At 43.0% G+C, this 13,861-nt stretch overlaps 1 long non-coding RNA gene across 1 annotated transcript in view; it reads right to left on the bottom strand.

Moving 5' to 3' along the window:
- The window catches only part of LOC123394821, a 37,890-nt gene extending 24,926 nt beyond the window's left edge, over positions 1 to 12,964 (bottom strand). The window contains exons 1-2 of the long non-coding RNA XR_006609548.1: positions 12,726 to 12,964; positions 9,502 to 9,719 (exon numbers count right to left, since the gene is read on the bottom strand). This is a non-coding gene — a long non-coding RNA (uncharacterized LOC123394821). The remainder of the gene's footprint in view (positions 1 to 9,501; positions 9,720 to 12,725) is intronic.
- Between the last annotated feature and the right edge of the window lie 897 nt (positions 12,965 to 13,861).

Consider the following 13,861-nt stretch of genomic DNA (forward strand, 5'->3'; position numbering starts at 1 on the left):
TCCAACTCTTGGTTTGGGCTCAGGTCATGATCACAGGGTCCTGGGATCAAGTGGAGCCTCCTAGGGGTCTGCCAAGCTCAGGGGGAAGTGTGCTCCTCTCCTTCTCCCTCTCTTTTACCCTCTCACTTTGCTCTTCTCCCTGCTTGAGTGCTGTCTTTCTCTCTAACATTAAATAAATAAAATGCTTTTTAAAAAAAGAGAAAATACAAAAGCGCTTGTCAATAAATTTTCCTGAATCCAGTACTTTAAAGGTAGGTCCTCAACAATGTTTTCTGTCTTTTCCTTGCTTTTCATTCTATGTAGACTCTCAACTTGTTTTATACAAACTTGACCATTTGTGTTTTCATTTCTTAAAAATGAATTTAATCAGCATTTTGAAATGTATCAACACAAAGATATAGATTGTATTTTCTTAAAAGTTTCCATAATCTCTTTTGTATCTTTGCCCAAACCCACTGCTTGATATTGATATTTTATATTGGATTTTTGAATCTAGGGGTTCTCTTTTTTCTCTGTTTTTGTTTTGATTATACTTGTGAGGAACCTGACAACATAACTGGTCCTATTGAAAGAATGGATTTTGAATGTAGTATCAGTTCTCTATTTTTCTAATTAATTAATTTTGCTTTAAACCTTATGCTACCTTCCTCCTGCTTCCCTTATATATCTCTCCCTTTCTGGACTGAGCTAAATACTTAGGTTATTTTTGTTGTTGTTGTTTTTTAAATCAACTACTTCGGTGTGTCTGTATTAGTCAGTTTTTGCTAGGTTATGCTGCAGGAACAAATAATCTCCCAATCTCTTTAAACATCTTAGGGTTTATTCTCTTTCACATTACATGTCATTTGCATGCTGGCTACAGCTCTAGTCAAGGACTTCTTCATTCTGAGATGCAAGCTGAAGAAACCTCCCATCTGAGACACTTTCCTCGTGGCAGAAGGAGAGCAGTGGCTGAGGCACACATGGGCTCTTAAAGCTTCTGCATAGGTTACTCTCATTCACATTCTAAGGGCCCAGAAAAGTCAACTGATAGTGGTGGGGTACATAAGGTATCAAATCCTTATCGCAAGGAAGATAGCAAATAACTGTCCTAGACTTTGAAAGATAATACTCTTTATTTTGAGAGAGAGATAGAGAGAGAACACATGCATGTTAGTAGGGATGGGGGGGAGCAGAGGCAGAGGGAGCAGGTTCCATGCCCAATGTGGAGCCTGATGCGGGGTTCAATCTCACAACCCTGAGATCATGACCTGAGATCATGAGTCAGACACTCAACCAACTGAGCCACGCAGGCATCCATGAGAGGTAATATTCTTACTGTTATTTTTCTAAGTAGTATGCAACTATGATTTCTGCTTCTTTTCAGAGTATCTCATAATGGTTTGCTGAGAAAACGAGTCCAGAGAGTCTTGTGACTACAGAATACAAAGACATCTGGCCCAGTTAGAGAAGTTAGAGAGAGCTTTCTGGTGGAGTGAATGGTGGCTGCTGACCTGACAGAGAAGAAACTGGGCAGTTTTAGGATTAAAGGTGGTTGAGGGGTTAGGTAGGGGTGAGGGGAAACTCCTTCAATTATCTGGTCAGATACCAGTCTCACAATTTTTTGCTGTGAATCCAAACTGTGTCTATGCACACTGTTAAAGTATAACCTTCAAAAAGTTAAAAACACAACTTCTGTGCAAATATAAAAGGAATATGTGTCAAAGATCTTCTTTGATTCATTAACGGGAAAATCCATAAGATGTTAAGACTATTTCAATGGAAAATTTGAAGAACAGAGCTATTTATAGACAGTCAAGAATGTCACATAAATTTGCTAATAGATGCAAAACTGGTTAATCCCTGAAAGAGCAATAAAATGCAATGTTTGGGACTATCTTTTCTATAGCCCCTGGATGAAATTCATTTGCTTTGCTGTGAACAAGAATCATTTGCATTATTATCAAGTTTTCCATGTATTAACGGCTACCCCTGTGGTTGGAAAGTAGCCTAATCAATAGAAAGCCAGTGAAAAGTGCACACCTTATAGGGGACGTTAGATAGTGGCCCAGCAAGCCACTGAAAAGACACACAGTAGTCTCTTTTGCTGATTTTCAGGTCTGAACAATTTTTTCTGATAATACCTTTTGATTGTGAAAAAAAATTTAACATTGATTTCCAACAAAGTCATTAACTCTATTGAATGGATCAAATATGTGTGAGCCCACTGCACCATCTTCAAACATGTATCCCCACCTCCCTGCCTAGACTCAGGTCAGGCCTAATATTCTCTACTGTGTGTCCCGCGAAGGTCATTTGGGTTTACTCTTACTATCAAGGGTAACACATTCAGCAAATTCTTAAGCTCTTGTCATCTCCCCAGCAGCCTTTTGTGGTCCTTTTAACGGTCTGCTGGGCTGAGCAGGAAGAGACAGGTTGCTCTGGGCAGTGTTCAACAGCACAGCTCTTTGTCTCTCGTTGTCAGCCAGCCCTGTCACTACATTGTTCTCCAGGCGGCATGCCTTTGATGGACTATCTACCCCTCATGTCTCAACACTCCGGGCAGCATTTGGAGAAACAGCAGCCCTGCGTTGTTCCTTCGGCTCCAGAATAATCCTATTATAATATGATGTGCTATCAACTCAGTTCCACATATTTGTTGAGAACACCATGAGGGAGTCCCAAAGATGTAAAGGCATGCTCCTGTTCTCAAAGACTGTCCCTCTCCAAAGCAGACAAGCCACATGCAAGAACAAACACAAAGGCCAGCTAGAAGAGTCCACAGGAAGGGCACAACAAATCCGTACTCCGCTACTTGCGCAATCGTGGACAAGGATTTCCCTTTTTTAACATCATTACCGAGGTATAATTTATTTACCATTACCCATTATAAATAAAGGTCTCGATGCAATTATTTTCAGTGAATTTACAGAACTGTGCAAACCTCATTTCAGTCTAATCTTAGAATATTTCCATCACTCCCCAGATGTTCCCTTAAAATCAATCCTCATTCTCGCCCCAGTCCCAGACAACCACCGACCTGTTTTCTATTTCTATAGATTTGCTTTTTCTAGAAATTTTATATACATGGAATCATACAATATCTGCTCATTTGAACATGACTTCTTTTACTTGGCATAACGTTTTTGAGCTCCATTCATGTTGTAGCATGTATTAATGTGTATTTATGCCTTCTGATTGCCTAATTGTATTCTGTTTTCTGGATTTCCATGTTTTGTTCATCCATTCATCAACTGATGGATATTCATAATAAGCTGATAGGCTTATTATGAATCATGCTTCCATGAACATTCACATATAAATCTTTGTGTAGACACAGGTTTCCATTTCTCTCGGGGAGGTGCCTGGGAGTAGATTTTTGCGACTTAAGTATCTGTTTGACTTTTCAAGAAACTACCAAACTCATCCAAAGTATTGGTAGCATTTTACACCCCCACCAACACTGCATGAAAGTTCCAATTTCTTCACATCCCCATCAATACCTGTTATTATCTGTCTTTTCAAATCTAACTCTCCCAGTAGTTGGGGGATACTATCTCACTGTGGTTTGATTTGCATTTTTCTAATGGCTAATGATGTTAAGCATATGTTCATGTGCTGAAAATCAAACACATATCTTCTTGGGCAAAATGTCTCTTCAAATAGGACCCATTTTTAATTGGGTCATTTATCTTCTTACTGTTGAGTTGTAAGAGTTGTTTACATACTCTAGATACAAATTCCATGTCAGATAGATGATGTGCAAATATTTTCTCCTAGTCTGTGGCATGTCTTCTCATTTTCTTAATGGACAAGTTATTTAAGCTACTGGAATCTAACTTCAGTTTCTGCAGATATTTGTGGTGATAGTAACTACCTATTCTCAGGATTGTTGAAAGGATTAAATGAGGTAAAATACATGAAAGATACTTAGCATGGGCTTTGGAACATATTAGGAGGCTTGCTGAATGTTTATAGATCAGTCTGAGTATAAAAAAGTGTGTAAAAAGTGCCAAATTGCAGGTAAACAATGAGTGCTTCTCTTGTTTGGGGAGGAAAGAAGTAAAGCTAGAGCTGAACGCTACCCAGCTTCACAGTGGGAATAAAACCTTGAGATGTGCTGCAGGATGAAAAAAAATCTGTACAGAGGAAAGTAGTCCAGGATAGGGAAGGGGCCAGCAGAGGCACAGAGACATGAGTAAGCAAAGCTTGTGAGGAAGGCAGAAGGGAAACCAATTTACTACAGACTGTGTTCTTCATACAGAGCCAAATATCATTAAGGCCTGGCATTATCAAGTTAGTATGTAAAGTAGGCATTTCAACCAGTTCTCTAACACTCAAGTTAAAAGACAAAACTGATTTTCTATTTTGAAAGGGGGAAATCAAAGATCAAAAATATTTTAGCTGATATAAAAATATGCCACCAATCCTGGAGAACACCACATATACATTACTCAGGGTGGGGACACTGTGGTGCCTGACAAGGCTAGGCAGTGGACAGGGCCCAAGAGAGAGCACCCAGGCCATCTGTCCTCGCTGGAGACTCCTGCGGACATGAGCCACCACACTGGCTTGACAAAACTGAGATCATGTTGTTGTGGAGTGGGCCACCAAACACAGATTGGAGAGCCTGGGCCGCTAGCTCAGGAAACCCCAGCTGTCATGAAAAGAGGGTAAACCCAAGATGTCAGGAAACAGTAACAGCTGATACCTGTTTGAGCTCACTACACACTGGGGACTGGGTCAAGTTTTTACATAAAGTATCTCATTTAAAGTCCCATTATTGTCCCCATTTTATAGGCAAGAAAACCAAGACTCAATGAGGTTAAGATATTTGATGGAGCTGGAGGCCTATCTTGGGCGGTCTGACCCAGGCCCTTGCTCCTAAGCACAGTCCTTACTGATTGTGTCCTCAGCAGGGATCATGTCTATGGCAGGAACTGCTGCCTAGTTCTCTCAGTATTGTAAGCCAGCACAGGGTCTGGTATATATGCAAGTCCCCAAGAGGTGTGTATGGCAGGAACCAAAGTCAAAGTGACCCTTCACATCACAGAACAAAGTGACCACTGCACACATGAGGCCCCGATGAAGAACCCACAGGGAACATATCCACAGGGATTGAGGATCAGACACGAGATGGGCTGCTGCTCCTCTGTGGCTAATAGGAGTTAAGAGTTCTGAAGTTTGCAAATCATCTACCATCACCTACTTTTAAACAGCAATTAGGGCAGTTCCAGGCTTTTCCCTCTGTCAAAATAACTTGATTCTGTCACTTTATTTCACTGAACTTTGTGAAGCCAGTCCCATAATTGGTCCGCTGGGTCTTGTGCACGACCCTGCGTCCATCATAGCTGGGGATTTGACGGAGCAGCATCACAGCTGCAGCTGCCAGGGACAGGTTGGGAAACTGCTTCCCCAACCTGCGTCACCCCACACAGTATGGTGATTCAGGGGCACACAACATCAGCATCTTGCTGGCTGCATCCCTTGCTGGCTGCCCATCCCATGGGCAAGAGACTTAACCTTTCTGGTCTCAATTTCATCCTCTTTAAAATGTAAATAATAACAGTTTCTACCCAAAGAAAAGCCATAGGGCTGCAGGGACATTTAAATAAAATGTGGCCTTTAAAGTCATAAGCATAGGACTTGACATTTAGAAAAGACTAAAATTTAAAAAAAAAAAATATGTTGGTCTTATCATTTGGCTTTCCCAGGTGCTAGTTCCAAAGACCGTATCAGGTGGGAGTGTCTCTTCCCCAAATGTGTCACATCCTTCCTGTGCAATCCCAGGCTGGATACGCAGGACGCCAATAGGGCCGACTTGCAATTCTTATCCTATGCCCAGAAAGAATGGATGAACTCTCTGAAGATAAGGCATCCCTAATTCCCTTCCTTCCTCTGTAATTCTCCACCCCCTCTTTTTTTTTTTCCCCCCTTTCAGGCTAGGAGACAAAGAATGAGTGTCCTGGCATCTTGCCAGAGGTAGCAGGAAGTTATGAATGAGGATTGCACAGGACAGTTGACTCTCTACAGAGATAGGCTCCAAATCAATCCTGAAGGCTGGGCAGTAACCACAGGAAACTTGGAGCCATGAGGCCACCACTTAACACTTACATATCTCTGTCTATCCTGGAGCCTTAGGCAAACAATAGCTTAATCCAGTAAAGGACTGGGGAAATATTATTAGTCATGGACTATCTGAGATCAACCTTTGGGAACAGAATCTGGAATCAGGGACTCGGGTGGAACCAGAGTCCGTCCCTCTGTGAGTCTTTGAGGAATGTCACAGCAAATTTCCAACAACTGGTTAATGTCTACCAATGCTTAGCAAATTAGGCCTGTGTTGAAGTGTCAATGCTCAAGGGACTGATTTATTGAACAACCCTAATTAGGATCTTGTAACACATCAAAGGGGCATTAAAGAAAAAAGTGCTGGCTTCTGAGACTAAGGAGTACACAGAGGCATGGTTTGTCTCTTTGCCAGGCTCAACAAATGCCATTCTGATAGTGGGACAGCAGCTATCAATTAAATTAAAAACACTGACCCACCTGCTGGAGCAACCATATTGTAACCTCTTCCCCACTTCCACTGCTCCTTTGCTAGACTTTCACCTCTTTTAGGACCTTATTTGTATCATGATATGAAAAAACTACATATGGTAGGGTATGGGGTGGAGGGAAGGACGGGAGAAATAAGTAGATATTGAAAGATATTAAGGAATTATTGCAATAATTTTTAGAGGTGATAACGTACTATGGTTATGTTTAAAAGATAGTTCTCTGTAGAACTAAATACTGTAATGTGCATATAATAATATGAAATCTGGGATTTGCTTTAAAATATGCTGGTAGGAGAGCAAGTAAGAATATTTCTAAAACAAAATTGCCTAGGTGATGGATATATATGGTTTGCTACACTATTCTTCTGACTAATGTTTATGCTTGAAATTTTCCATAATAGAAAGAGAAAGTGCAGTACCAATTGGGGTACCAGGTACAGCCCCATGGCAACACATTTGCTATGATATTACTTGGTCCCATGAACAAAGCTCTGGAACTTTTACCACCAAGGAGGAGGCCCAACATGGACACATTAAGCCAGTTAAGTCATTGCAATCTGGGAACCTTTAAAAAATTAAAGTAGATCTAATTAATTATTCCAAACTGTTTGAGTCCATACCCATGAGGTCTTCTGTGGTTGACATGTTTAATGGGAATTTAAAATTTGATACTGTTGTTTTCTCTGCAATGACTTCTTAAAAATCAAGTATCATGGAGACCATGTCTTGATACTGTTCTACCAAAGGGAGAGAAAAATGAAAAATTGCCGAGTCTCATCTGTGTGTCAAACACTAGGTTTGCTATATCTCATTTTTTAAACAGAAGAGTCTGGTAAGGTAGATATTAATATTTTCATTTCAAGATGAGGAACTGAAGTTCACAGAAGGGGTGGTACATGGCTGAGCCAGGATTTGAACATTGGCCATCTGAGTATACATTGCTTCTTTTTTTCCCAATTTTTATTTAAATTCAATTACTCAACGCATAGTACATCATTAGTTGCCGACGTAGAGTTCAGTAATTCATTGGCAGTTCAGTAATTCATCGGTTGCATATAACACCCAGTGCTCATCCCATCACATATAATCTCTATTCTATATTTTCTTTAAGGATTCAACCCAGACTGATTTTTAGCCATCATTTAGGAATATGACAAACCTTTCTGATTTTAGGTATCAAATACAACCATTCTTTTCTTTTTCTCTCCCCCTTCCTTCCTTCCGTCCTTTCATTCATTCATTCATTCACTCATCTTTCAAAGTCTGTCCACAGTTACATGGCAGTCTGGGTTGCTGATGTAGAGGGCTAGGGATGTATGGGGTGGAAAGTAGGACACTGAGATTGGCCCGAGAAGCAGATTCAGGAGTACACAGAGAGCTGAGTCAATGACCAGAGATCAAACGAAGGCCTCACACCAGACAACCATCCAAACAAGAGGCCTCTCCGAAGAGCTGGGCAGGACCAGGTATGGGACTGCAGGATAGAGCTGGAGCCATCAGCCAGAAGAAGAGAATCACAAGAAGGAGAGTTGAGGAGGACTCAGACCTGGTATCCTGAGCCCGTCTGCACAGAATCACAGATGCCTCTGGGTATCAAATACCCAGAGGTCTGTCTGTTTGCGGTCTGTCTCAGACAAGCCCTGTTGTTCATGGCATCACCACTCACCTTTCTCTCTCTACGTGATGCCTACTGTGCACAATTTTCCTGAAATACACACATCTCTCTAGGTCATTTGGTGCTTCGTTCCCACAGAACTGGACAGATTTAAGTGTTAGGAGAAGCCTCAGACAGTGTGGAGTTCAGAGGTTTTATTTTATTTAATTTTTAAAAAATTTATTTCACAGACAAAGATCACAAGTGGGCAGAGAGGCAGGCAGAGAGAGAGGAAGGAAAGCAGGCTCCCTGCTGAACAGAGAGCCCGATGCGGGGCTCGATCCCAGGACCCCGGGATCACGACCTGAGCCGAAAGCAGAGGCTTTAACCCACTGAGCCACCCAGGCGCCCCAAGTTCAGAGGTTTTAAACACTTCTGAGGTATCTAGGCAGACACCTCAAATCAACCCATAGATCACAGGCCCAAAAAAGGTGGTCTTCTCTTTTTTTGCCCATTAATGTAAGCATTACCTAGAAGGTCTCTGTCTCTGCATGTGTCAGTAGGCTTTCAATTCCATCCAAGTCAACAGTTATTAAATGTCTACCTATGTTTTAAGCCTTTGAGCCCAGTGTGATTAGAATTTTAAACTGAGCCAGAGGACATGGCTAGAAATATGTTTCCCTCTCCCCTAAAACATGGACTTCTAAGAATCTGAATATAAGCTATCTCTGAAAGAATGCCTTGTGCATGCTGTCCCAAAAGTTCTAAAAGAGTTGATGAAAACTGTCAAAGCCAATGTTACAAACCATGACTTACCCAACATATCATTGTCGAGGTTGGATGAACCAGACCTTCTAATTCTACTGGAGCAAATTTGGATAAAATAGTAAGACTCCAAAGTCACCATATGATAAATACCATCTGTGATTTATTGCATGCATTTGCTATTTTGGAGGACTTGGTACTCAGTAGGTACACAGTTAGAGTGAATACCTTCAGGTTACCCTGTTTTGTAAAGGATGAAAATAAAATAGAAATTTGGGTGTTTCTTTCAAAAGTCATCTGGGTAGCAAAGCATCTTCTTCCAGGGGTGTGACTGTGGTCTGAGATTCTCTGAGGCCAGTCTCCTAGGAGTCCCAATTAAACCAGTAACCAAGGAGGAAATAGTTTGATATACACCCCCTAGTAACTTGAGTCTATGCGTGCAGGTGACCAGGAGCTTCAGGGAAAACTGGGGGGCTCCGATGCAGAGTGGAAGTCCTTAATCAGTAAGACTGAGAAGCTACTAAACCCCGCTGGCCTCCTTCCCATTGTTTCCTGCCTTCTCATCTGCACTCCATGCAGACAAAATCTTCGTGAGAAACTTACCTTCGGTAGTTGATCTCTTGCAGGTGGAACATCTAGAACATTTGGAAAGTTTAGCAGAACAGCCACTGGTGATCAATGCCTTCCCCTAGGGACTCTCCGTAGCCACCATAAGTCACTCTGTGAATCAGCCCTTCTGAAGTCGGCAGGCTCTTTGTGAAGGAGAGAGAGCTCTTCTCAGGAACTCAACCCTATGCTCTCAACACACAGTCAGGACCTGCCTAGACAATAGGATCAGAAAAGTCAGGACCAATTTTAGCAACAATGCTGAGATACTATAATCCTATTCCACAGCTTCAAAATGTCACCATCATGGATGTGGAGCGAGTGGCCAAAATGTTAACATTCAGGACCCTAAACTCATTTCTATGGACTTTCTTCCACCCCTCAGACCTCCCAGAATCACCCTCTCCTTGCCAGATGACAGCAGAAATACAGAGGACACAGTGTCCAGCTACTGTAGGCAGGGCCTCTGCTCAACTAAATGCCATCTCCTCTGTCCCTCATCACTCCCTGGGAAACAAGCAGCAAGATATTGCACTCCCCATCTTACAGACAAGGAAACTGAGGCACAAAGAGGTAATATTATTTTGTCCAGATTCCTTCAGCTAGTAGTTCATAGAGCTGAGACCACCTCCTTGGTCTTCTGACACCTGGACCTTTGTTCTTTCCATTACCCATCAAAGCGACAGAAATGCAGGTCCTCACTGTAATGTGTTGTTACTCTGCTTTCATCTTCTGAAAGGGATGCCTACTAATACACGGCCAAGTAGCGGCAATACAAGGCTGTTCTCCCACCAGAAGGTCCTCTGCTAATAATGTCCATTCTTTTCCCCAAGTCCCTCTTCACTCTGCCCCCCTCCTTCCTCTACTTCCCATCCCTCCCCACCACCAGCCTTGGGCTGCCTTCCCCTGGCAGATGTGGGGTTCCCGCCATTTCCTGGGGCCCTCAGGAGGGGAGCATCCTGGGGGATTGTCACCTCTGGCATATCTGTCAAAGGGAGAGAAATGGGGAAATCATGAGAAAAGGGAAGGTGTGGGAAGAGCAGCTATCGTGTCTCTCCGATCCCTGGAAGAGAGAGTGAGATTTCCAGCTTCTACAAACCACTGGGCTGTGCAAGAAGGCCTCTTCTACATACACTTTGCAGGGATGACTTAAGTAAGTCTTGACGACTCTCTTTCCCTGGAGACTAGACTAAAAGTATTGTTTAGAAATCTAATATATGGTTTATTTACTCAATTTGTGCTGAGCTCCACAGTTCCTTCAGGCCAGCCTCACTAGCCCATTACTCTATTAATGCTCCATTACTGAAATTAGTGCTGTAATTGGAGGGGGAAGGGCCGAGGAAGGGGGCACTCCTTAAAGGCACAGGTCTCATTTAATCACATCACAGGCAGAGGCACGGAACTGCAGTGGGGGCCACCTGAACTCCTTAGCCAAAGTGACACCTTAGCAGCGAGGTGGCAGGAAATGGCCAGCGGCACCTGGTCCCCGCCAGTGAGCACACAGCACCTGCATGAAGCCCAGTGCGGGTAGAGGGAACCCAGGTCGCAGCCCACCCCGGGGTAGCTCTGCCAAACATGATGTTTTAGACCTCATTTCATCCTCACATCAGCAAGTCCCAAACACACTGGCTCGGCCCCCTGATCCCACCCCTGATCCCCCACTCTCAGCAGGTGTTATGACATAGGCCATTTTTCTTAAGCTTCCTTGGCTTCCCACCTCTTTACTTCAATATGCCTCTGGCATCTCACTCCTTTTTGCTTCTCCTTGCTCAAAGCGAGCCCCCTCCCAAGCACCTCCCACACACCATCCTCTGTACCTTCAGTCTGGGCCGTGCCCACTTCCTCTAAGAACCATTCCTGAAATCTTCCATTCTTGTTCTACCTTTCTGTGCCTTCTCTCCTCCATTGCTGACTTACCTGTCTTCAACAAAGTAAAATATAATGAGCCACGCCTTAAATATCTGGCCATCACTTCCTCTCATCAATACGTTTCTCGTGAGGGGAGCCCATGCTCCTTGTCTCGCAGTCCTCACCTTCCACTCACTACTCCGTACTCTGAGATCTCAGTTGCACCCTCTCCCATCTACAAAGATGGCTTTCTTTAAAGGTCACCAGTTGTCCAATCCAAAAGACATTCCTCAATTGTCATCCACCATGGGACATCTCTGTAGCATCTGGAATTGCCAAACATCCACTTTCTGGAATGAATTTTCCCTCTAGCACCTGTGAATAATGGTTTCTCCAAATTCTTCTGTTCTTTCTGACAGAACATTCTCTTCCCACAGATGTAATACTTGACATTTTTTTTAAAGAGTCACAGGTTGTTTTGAGAAATTAATACACATACACACATACACACTCATTCAGGGGTCCTATAAAGTCTGGAAATGCCAGGTTAACCACCTCTGCTCTTTCTTGGTGATCTTGACAATTCCTTTTTTAAAGTTACATATTTGAACAATTCTCAAACCTAAGCGTCCAACTTCAGTGTCTTTACCCATTCCATACTTATATCTTCGGCTGCCTAATAGACACCCCACAGGAACCTCAAACACATCTTCCCTTCATATCCTGCTTTTCTCTTGCCCATCTCTGTGAGTGGCCTGTACCATCTCTGTGGTTATGCAGACTGGAAAATTTGGGGTCATCATTTCTCTAGTCTGCCATCCTCTTCCCTGAAGCCAGAATGTGGAGACTGCCTGGGTCACACAGACAAGGGCAACACCCCAGGGGGTGACAGAGCCCTCAAGCTGGGAACCTGAGTCTGGAAACAACCAACCAGAGCACTACTCCCCTGACCACTCAGACCACTCCCCTCACAACTGTTGCATGAGACACAAGTAAGCTTTTACACCCTTTAAGTCACTGCATTTTGAGGAAACTTAGCCTTGACTCTAAATAAACGTATTGCTTCCCCCTCAAAACCGAAATCCCACTCACACAGAACCCTTCACCATGTCCAAATATAGCATGCCTTTCTGTATCTGTGTTCCAAGATTCAAGCTAATGTCTCTTCCTGGAAGGCTCTTCCTCACTTTCTCCACCAGGTGAGCCCCACTCATCCTTTGAGACCCAGCTCAAGGCCATCTGCTCTATGCAGCCTCCAGTGTGTTGGCCTCCCACCCCCAAGAATTTAGTAGTATATACCTTGTTAAAGCCCTTCTCTTGTTTTTAACATTTAGGAATGCTTTTGTCTACTAATAACAAAAAATGTAACTCACTGTGGCTCACACTGAAGGAAGTTTATTTCCTTAATAGGCAGGTGACAGATGACAGTCAGGTGACAGATGGCCCCAGGTTTGCCTTGGTGGTTCAATGTCATCAAAGACCCAAGTCCCAGTGTCTCTACTTCGTCATCCACAGTTGTCCAGAGCTATTATCCAAGTCACAGCATGGCTTCTCCAATTTTAAGCAGCACATAATTACACAACAATATTCCAAGAAAGAAGAATGAATGAATAAACAAACGATTTTAACCTTATAATGGCTTTTGTCAGGGATAAATATACTTTTCAGATGTCCAGAAGACCTCTCCTGAAATCTCACTGGCCAGAAAAGTCTGGCCTCTACTGAAAGACCTCTCCTGAAATCTCACTGGCCAGAACAGCCATATCCATTCCTAGGGCTGGTCCCTTATGAAAAGGGGATCAGAATTGCTCTGATTGACTCAGACCCATCCTAACTGATCCACCCCATGGCAGAGCAGGTTAAATGGGAATACAACTGGCGTTCCATTCACAAGAAAAAAGGGGAGAATGGCTGTTCATTTATGCATGTAGGCAGCTAATTATGGCTGCCATGTTATAGTGTAATAATTTACCAGTTTATCTGTCTGACTGGGAGTTCCTTAAAGGAAGAGAGACTATCTGTTTCACCTTGGAGCCATCTGTGTCTCTCACCAAAAAAAGGTGTTTAAAGACGGTTTCAAAGGATACATGAAGAAGCCCCAGTCTTCGGATTCTTTTCCTGATTCCCAGGTTTAGCATTCTTGTCAGAGCCAAAAGTTGACTTGATGGCCTCTGTCAGAGGAGAAAGCTGAGGAGATTCATTGTCACTTCAAACTTCATGTGAAACTTAAACAACCAACTAACACTCACCATTCCCAAGAAGCCCAGATTATTTTAAGGGTATGCTGGGGAAATACTATTAGTGTCTCACATCCCTCTACCCTTATATGCTGCTGTTGAAGCCAGAGACAAAAGTGCTAAAATATAGCTGAAAAGGCTGGTCTCAGGGCATTTCTGGCCAAGTCAAAGTTGGAAGGATGAGAAATCCCACAAGATTGTTCTTGTAAATCTTGAGGCTATGTCTTAGACAGACTCAAGGTTTATGGGGAAGTGGCTGCCCTTCAGGGTAC

The sequence above is a fragment of the Mustela putorius genome, unplaced genomic scaffold, assembly GCF_011764305.1.
Source record: "Mustela putorius furo isolate JIRA1106 unplaced genomic scaffold, ASM1176430v1.1 tig00003845_pilon_pilon_pilon, whole genome shotgun sequence".
NCBI lineage: Eukaryota > Metazoa > Chordata > Mammalia > Carnivora > Mustelidae > Mustela > Mustela putorius.